This window comes from Callospermophilus lateralis, unplaced genomic scaffold, assembly GCF_048772815.1.
Source record: "Callospermophilus lateralis isolate mCalLat2 unplaced genomic scaffold, mCalLat2.hap1 Scaffold_62, whole genome shotgun sequence".
Classification (NCBI taxonomy): Eukaryota; Metazoa; Chordata; class Mammalia; order Rodentia; family Sciuridae; genus Callospermophilus; species Callospermophilus lateralis.
This window is the reverse complement of record NW_027514663.1, coordinates 635,583-644,686: the sequence shown is the minus strand read 5'-3', so window position 1 is coordinate 644,686 and position 9,104 is coordinate 635,583. Positions and strand designations below refer to the sequence as shown.

Below are 9,104 nucleotides of genomic sequence, written 5' to 3'. Positions count from 1 at the left end.
AGAAAATAGAAAATGAAGAACATTGTTTAGAAATTTAGGTAGAATGACCAGGAAAAAAAAAAAATGAAGACATTCACCTCTGAAAAAGGGATTAAAAGCTAAAAAAACGATTGGCATAAGATTTCTGGGATTTAATTATTGTTGCTATTCTCAAACATTTTATACTATCATTTAAATTCAATACTGCACATATGTATTTAAATTCTATTTCAAAATGCTAAAGAAAGAGAGGATAAAGCTTATATTTCTCATAGGTTTTCAGGTTATATTACCTGTGTATAACTTTTACCAACAAAAACAAATGAAGCTCTAAAACATTTATAAGAATAAAACAACAAAAATAATAATATATGGTGTTTACACAGAAAAAAAATAACATAAAACCTATGACAAGCACATTTTCGCTAGCAAGAGGGGAAAGGATTAAAGTGTTCTAAACACCAGGTAGCTTTTGAAGAAAAAAATGTGTGAATTTCAAAATAATAGAACAAATTTTTAAGAAAATAGACTTCTGAAATCCAAAAGAAATTAAGAAATCTTAAAAAAATCAAGCAAGATAAATAGCAATGCAGATAACAATATTAAATATAATTAGACTGTTAGATGTAAAGTAACCATTGTCAGACTGGACTTTGTAAAAAATGGCAGCAATGTTTAAAAATATATATCTAAGATGCATACAGAGGAAATTTAAAAATATAAACACACCCTAAATATATAGAAGCAGATACACATATACATCTGTTGCAGATTCTTTACAAAATAAAATGAGTCTACTTATACAAATACATAATAAAATAGACATTGTTTAAAAAATAAAAAAGAATTACATTGTAATTAGAAAAATTCCCTTTTCTAATAATTTACAGTAACTCAAAGTTACTATATATAAAAAGTATGTACAAAAATATAGACCATGCACATACAAATATGTATAATTGAAGTATAAGTGAAAGTAGAGTACATTATTATAAGAAAGAGATTTCTACATACTATCTAATTTTAAAAAATTAAAAATGTCATTTTAAGTGTTTAATAATATAACAAATTTGACCTATTATATACATATAGTCAACACTGCATAAGTCAAATATCTCAAAGAATATTCAAAATATTGTATTGAGTTAAAAAATTAATGCCAGTGCCGGGGTTGTGGCTCAACAGTAGAGTGCTCGCCTAGCATGTGTGAGGCCCTGGGTTCGATCCTCAGCACCACATAAAAACAAATAAACAAAATAAAGGTATTATGTACAACTAAAAAATATTTTTTAAAATAATAATACCATATAAGGAAACTCTTACAAAGAATAAGCACTTAAATCACACAATGCCATTTGATCATAATAAATAATTTCATAAATAAAAAGATATATATATATATATATAATGATATTATGTATTTTAAAAATTAATAAATTTCATATTCATGTCTCATTGTAGAAAACATGATGGAAATTTGGAAATATTTAAAGTTGAAAAGTAATTAAACACCATCTATAAATTTGGTATAAAATACTTTTAGGCTTACAGTATAAATGCTCATAATAAAAAAATATGCATAAACTAACCATTTAAAAAATTATAAAAACTAATCAGCCCGAAGAAATAGTGAAAGGCAGAAAAATAAAGGGGAAAACATGAATTAATGAAATAAAAGATAATACATCAGAAAACACAACAAAGAGGATCAACAAAGCCAGAATTACATTTCCCATAGAAGTATAAAAGCTTAATCTGAAATCTTTCTACTTTTCCAATGAAAATTATAGAGATAAAAGGTAATGAAAATAAAGTATAACTGTAAGACTTGATTGCCTGAGAAATAAAATGGTTTTTATTAACAGTTGTCCTAAGAATTTGATTGTGTAAAAATTTTTAAGGTATTTAAATCCTCCCCCCAAACCAAAAAAACAAATTATATGTAGACCTATCTAATAACACATGAAGGACTAAAGAAGTAGAACGTCATTTTGTTTAGAAAATAATAGGACTGCTTTTTTAATATCTTTGCAATACAATATAAAGATACTACTGATGACATTTTAGAATTTGGATGACACTGAGTCAGATCAAAAGGCAGGAGTACTTTATCATTGATTCAAACAAGGAGCAGAACCCGAGGTGATTTGTGTGGTGCCCATGAGAGCAAAACAGTTAAACAAAAAACCTGTTAATTCAAAGGAGACAGCTAATTGTTTAACCTGGAAGACAAACTATGAGTTAACTGGAAAGTGCTCTAAAGTTAATATTAGGAACAGAACTATAGAATGAAGATATATATAATTTTTGGTTCATATTTTTCAGTTATCAATTGTCTTCCAAGAATCCTGAGATAAGCAAATTGTTCATCAGTGATGCTGAAGAGTGAAACCAGAAGTTAAAATTTTATTGTTTTTAAGTAAAAATGTCAGTGTTATCCATGCTTGATTCTTGGTATTTTTGCCACCAATATTTAAAGTCATTATGTTGGGAATTTTTTCTAAAGTATCATTAAATAATATTAAATATTTATCAAAAATATTTAAAATATTACACATTTCCAATTCACATGGGATAAAGCCTTGATTATACTATATTATTAGTTCATTTTCAGAATTAGTGAAAATCAATTAATAAGTTAGAGATATTTTAGAAATATCTATATGTAAGTAAAAATGTTTTCTATTTCTCTCTGTTATTTCTATTCTATCCTTTTTGAAGCCTTCACTAGAGGTCAGTAAAAAATAGATACTTGTTAATTACTTCTCACAATAACTGCTTTTTGCAGGAGAAGCATCCTTCTGTGAGCCTGAACTCTCCAGCATGTACAAGCTTCTATAGAGCAACTAGATTATGTATTTATTTTGGTTTACCCAATAAGAGTACTCCCAGAAATTTTCACAATGAAAAATGTTCCAATGTTTTTGACAACTTCCATTGTTACTTCTCAGCAACGTGTAAACATTTATTAAATTATTTTTCCTTTCATAACATTGACGGCAATTAGATTCGAAAATCACAAAAGCTTATTACTTTCAATGGGCCTTTTATTTCTTGTTAAATATAGAAAAGCTGCCTTAATGTCGTTGCTTTGCAATTCGTTTCCTGAGTAAATGAGTACGGCAGAGACAAAGGCTTCAGATAGTTCCTGACAGTTTCACTTTTTTCAGAGCTACAATTGGAAGAGTGGCTTCTGGAATTACTGTGTTACTAAGTACTTTTATGATAACTTCTAAACATGTTTATGCTGATTTATGCTCCAGTTTACCATTTTATTACATAAGCAACATTACATTCTCTGGAAACTGGCTATAAAAACACTAATGGGTACATCAAAATATTGACTTTTTGGAATGTTTGTCACTAATACACAAAATTGTGTGATGGATTCCATTTATTAATAATTCATATGGCAGAACTGATATAAAAATATTAGTAATTTCTAGTATGGATTTACATAGCTACTTTAGAAACAAAATATGAAATTCCTAGATATGCAGGTATAGATGGGGTGATAAATGAAGTCAAATAATATATTAAAATTTGTTTTGAAAGGTTAAAGAGAAATTTAAAATGTGTTTTAATATTAATATTGAGATATTTTAAGCATTAAGAATATAACTTGAAAGACTACCTTTAATTTCTTGGAGGAAAGTCCATTGGGATCCTGGAAAGAGAAATTATTTCCAGTTTGCAGAAAGTCAGGATAAAACATATAAATGCAAGTAGAAAAATTTTGCAAATAATAAGGAAAATAATAAAATAATTTAAAATAGAATTTCAAGGCATTATAGCTGCAAATCATTTTGAAATTATTCTCAAAGAAACAGGGAAAACAATGGTTCATTAATATTCAGTTTTAGTGACATTCATTCATTTTTATTGTAAATTTTATTATCCAAAAAATGACAAATCACAAAACTTAAAACAAAGAGAATGCAATCCAATGTATATTTTTAACATTTTATCTTTTCAAATAAAAATAATGGTATTTAAAGGAAATAATAACAGTATATAATCAAGAATTCATAATATTTAACAAGAACTTCTGGGGATAGAAATTAAAATGAGTTAGATATCACATCTGAGTACTTTCTATAATCCAAAATATCCAATTTCCCTGGTATATAGTATTGGAAACTCAATAAAAGAAATTATAGCTCCTGATTATACATTTAAGTGAAATAAACCTTTTCTTTTTCTTCTTCTTCTTCTTCTTCTTCTTCTTTTTTTTTTTTTTTGGAGTGGGGTGGGTTGATGTTATCATTGAATCATTAAGAATTCATTCTGTTCTTACAAAATTGTGAAGTGGAACTTTCCAACATACCTGTTAGCTGTGGCCTAATTAATTTTGTGTCACATAAAACATGTACCTTTAAATGAAAAGATAGGATATAGTGATGGCTTGGAAAACTAATATCCTTATTATATGATTTCTACCAAATTTATGTGTGTGTGTGTGTGTGTGTGTGTGTGTGTGTGTATTCATCTTAACTATATAAATTACATATATAATTATAATAGTCTCAACCAAAATCTCAATAATTTTTATGAAAATTTTGTAATTTCATATCAATAAAACGTGACTAGCAATAAAATCAACTAGGAGTGAGTCTTAAGAATGAATAATTCCTATTGAACTTTCCAGCTTCCATTGTGTGTCATCTGTACACAGTGACTCGGTTTCAGTTATTCAGGTGATGACTGTCCATCTGAGCCAACAGAATGTAATCAAGCTGGGGACCTAATTAATCATGGTTTACAGAGCCTTCCCACATACATGAATTGCTTCATTTGGAAATCTTTTGAGAGAGACTCCTCTTGTGTCTCAAATATGTTCGCTTTAGATGATTTTGTTATGTTACTTTAGATTCCATATTCTCTACTTGGACTTGGGCAATGAAAAGTCAGTGACACCATCTCAGCAATGATGACTTAAGGCCCAGCTTATTTTCCCTTTGGTCTTATCTTACCTTTTCTGTGTCACAAGAATGTCAGTGTTTCAGATTAGAGATTTTATTGCTTTCTGTAAATTAATTTTGAACTAAGGAAAATATGAAGCAAAGCTTATGCTAATCCATTATAGGTATATAGAAATAAACCTTTGTTATTTTCAGCCACTGAGATTTGGAGTTTTTAATTTATTTTTAATTTTAATTTTTTTTTACTGCTGTAAATTGTTGCTGGTTTTAGCTAATTATAGAAAGTTAGCATGAACTGTGATTGATAAACTCACACTCAGCCATTTCAGTTTAATGTTTTACTCTGGTAAAAATGAAAATGGAAAACTCCATTACTACTTGCATATAGAGTATAAAAGAAAAACATACAGTGCAAAACAAAAAAAATCTCTTTTTTTTGCAGATGTTCAAGAAAAGTATGTTTTCTAGAGATTTAATAAAGAAAAGGAAATAAGTAAATCAATACTACACAATTGACAAATCCAAAGGTAGATTAACTAAGAGAGAAAGGATAATGAGGAGATCTGAGATTTAAAGATAGAGCACTGGTTTCTCATTTTAATTAGAATGTGCAGAGGAAGAATTATTTTAAAAAATACAAAAAGTAGGTCAGAAAGAAACAGTGAATAAATACTGAACCTGGGGAGAAAGGCTGAAAGTTGGAAAGAATGATTCACCATGCTATTTGTAGTTCAAACATTAAGCAGTTTATGAGAGAAGAGGGCATTGGAGATGCTTTTGAAGAGGTCATTGGACACCTTTATATGTGTGGCCTCAGGCAAAACCAATTTAGAATCAGCCCAGGAAAAACTAAAGTGAGGTAGCAGGAGAAGAATACACACTCCAAGTATTTAGAATTGAAAAGAAAACAAAATGAGAACAGTAAGTAGAGAGGGTAAATAAGTCAAACCAAAGCATTTCAAGGATCACTGGAAATGCTTGAAAGCAGAAAGAAAATAAAAAAGGTTGATTAGAAAGGGGAAGTGAAGAAGTTTGAAATGATTATTCCACAGGTGAAAAATGATGGGAGGCCAAAGATGAGTGAGATGAGGTGAACAGGATATCTGGATAAAAAAGTGCAGAGAAAAGAGAGCAGGAGATGATATAGAAGAAGGGAGCAGATGGCAATTTAGGAAATAGTGTGAATAAAATACATTCCAGAGAAAATATTTTTTTTATTATGCCTTAAATCTCCTGTCACTATTCTAGTCATAAATTCTCCTTTTCCTTTATAAAATAATATGATAAACATCCATACTATCTTGGCTTTATAGCAAGAATCAGCTAATTTTTTTAATTTTATCTAAAATGAGATTTATTGCATTTCATGCAGTTTTGAAGTCCATGCAGCAAAGGAGACTAGCACAATTATTAATGCATTTAAAAAAACAAAATAAAGGAGGAGGGCAGCACATACACAAAATTCTAGTCTCCTTGGGTTCCCAAGAGAGAAAGGTGTAGGAATAAACCATTGCTCTCCATGGGAATGAGTTCATCTCCAAAATGCAAGGAATGTTTCCTGGGGCCTCTGGATACAAACATAGAGCTCCGGGTGAGAATGGGGATGGGGAGAAGAGCATGAGAGAAAAGAAGCTGCACACATTCACCTGACCCTGTCTGAACACAGAACAAGGTGGCAAATCTTGGGACAGCAGCTGTTCCAAGAATCAGGATATCCTCTGCACCCTTAGGAAGATCTCCTTAAACAAGTGGCGGTGAGAAGCAGAACAAGAAAAACCAAAGGAGAAATATTTCTTCAACCACACACTTCAAGAAAATGCCATAAATATGTTATTTAATATTCTCATTTCATAGCATTGGACACACAGCTTGACTGTATTATTGATTTCTTGGAGAAAAAAAGTGGAAAAAAAAGGAAATAAAAAATATTGCATCTTTTTGTTGGAAAATCTCGGCCCACAGGCGTGGGGTGTAGTGCACCAATGTCCTAGCCTGCAGGAGGCGCTGAGGTCGGCAGGGTCCTCTGGGGAGGGAGGCTGCGCCCATCGCCTGGGGCTGTATGGCAAAAATTGTGTTGGGTATCCTTGGCCTTGCCAGCCCAGGCCCTCAGTCGCCGGTCACCTGGGGGGCCTGCCCATCCGAGGGCTGGTTGGCTGACTGGATGAACATGGGCTGGGCGAGGTCCTGGCCCGCAGGCATGGTGACTTGCTGGATCTGGTAGAGCTGCTGTCCATCTGTGAACTGGCTGAACTGCTGTTGTCCTTGCTGGACCTCTGTCTGTGTGATCTGTTGGGCATTGGTGGCAAGTGTTTGGATCTGTCCCTGCACGACTTGAGTGCCTGATACAGGCTGGGCTAAGCGGATATACTGCATTTGACCAGCATTCAGCTGCACCGGGATCTGCTGGATCTCTCCTGTGTTAGTGATGATCTGCTGCATCACCTGCATGGTCTGACCAGTGCCACTCTGAGCCTGCTGGGCTTGACCCTGAGGTTGCGCCTGGACAATCTGTACCTGCTGACCTTCTCCAACTTGCATTGTCACTGGTGTCGTCTGGTCCTGCTGAGGCTGTGCAATGATGATTTGCCCAGGCTGGATGGTGGTCGTGGAGCTGGTGGTCTGCTGGCCTTGCTGCTGCCCCTGGACTTGGACGGCAGTGGGCTGCTGAGCCAGCGTGAAGTAGTACTGGACAGGCTCGGCAGGAGTCACAGACTGGCGCACCTCCTCCTGACGCTTTGGAGGTTTCAGTTCATCTCTTGGAACAATATCGATGAGAAAGTCAAACTGATCAAATTTTGTAATTGCCATGGCGATATCATTCCTCTGAAGGGTGCGGCGCTTGTTATCCTCTGTATGGATCCAGGCTCGAAGAGTCAGTTCTGTGATAAAAATCTGGGCTGCCTTGGCAAAGAGCACAGGGGCTTCTGCACTGATCATCTTCACATCTTCATCCAGTTTCATAATCTTCTTAATACGAGCCAGTGGGAGTTCCTGTACTCGGAAATCTTTCACTGTTAAATTCCGGATTTCTTCCATAACACGAGGCCAGAAGGACTGGAGGCTTTGCTGAGCATCACTGCTACTAGTACCACCAAACCCTCCTTCTGTGGACATTTCGATAAACGTCCCTGCCGCGCAGTCTTGGGAAGAGCAGGAGCCGCCCCCGCGCTCCTGCGGCGTCGGGCAGTACAGGGGCCAGGGCACGGTGGAGGGAGGGGGAAGCGTGCGTCACGGAGAACGGAGCGCGCGCGGAGTGGGGGCACAAACAAGATGGCGGCCACGCCGTTTGCACCGTCTCCCCTTTTCCCCTCCCCCTCCCTTGGCGCCTCGACTCCCAGTGTCAGAATCAGCTAATTTTATAAACCTTTTTTTTTTTTTTTTGGCTTCACTTTTGATAACTTCATGGTGAAATGCAATATATACAGTGCAAACATATGCATAAAATATCATGGACAGATGAGCAAATAGTTACAATCTTCCATGTAACCACCAAACTGCTCAAAAATAGAACATTGGAATCTACACTCAAACTCTGTGCCTCTGTTGTTCATATCAATTTTCATCCCCTCCTTACAGGTAACCTGTATCCTGTGTTGTGTGATTATTTTGACTAAAATTTCTAGATATTTTTGTGCATTGTATTTTAAATGACTTTTCATTTATGTATGCAATAGAAAGAAGTTTTATCACTTAATAAAAACTGTATTTACATGTAGTCACTTAGTATATACTCCTTGTGACATTTCTTTTACACAGCATTTTATTTATAAAAAAATGAAAATGTGTATCACTATGGTTCATTTATTTATTCTTTATATAACATTCAATTGTGGTATTATTCCATAATGTGTCCATGAAATGTTAATGGAACTTTAAATTATTTCTTATTTGGAGATTTTACAAGTAATGTGTTTGTGTGCAATTTTGTCTTATGTATTCTGAGGAATCATGTGTGTACTTTGGGACAGAATTGCTGGATTACAGTGTGGTTAGTTTGTTTACTAGATAATAACAAATGATTTTACAGTATGGTTGTACAATTTAGATTCTGGATAATGATACATAAGAATTTCTGTTGCTCTACCACCTCCTCAATGGTTGGTTTTGTGAGAATTTTAAATTGTTCCTCTCCTATTGTATGCCATTTTAAATCACTGAGGTTTTAAGCTATCTTTATTACTGACAAATGGAACTGAACAATTT

General features: G+C 33.7%; 1 pseudogene; it reads right to left on the bottom strand.

Annotated features, from left to right (window-relative positions):
- Window positions 1-6,793: 6,793 nt before the first annotated feature.
- LOC143389770 (nuclear transcription factor Y subunit gamma pseudogene) lies at window positions 6,794-8,039 on the bottom strand (annotated as a pseudogene).
- Window positions 8,040-9,104: the final 1,065 nt, after the last annotated feature.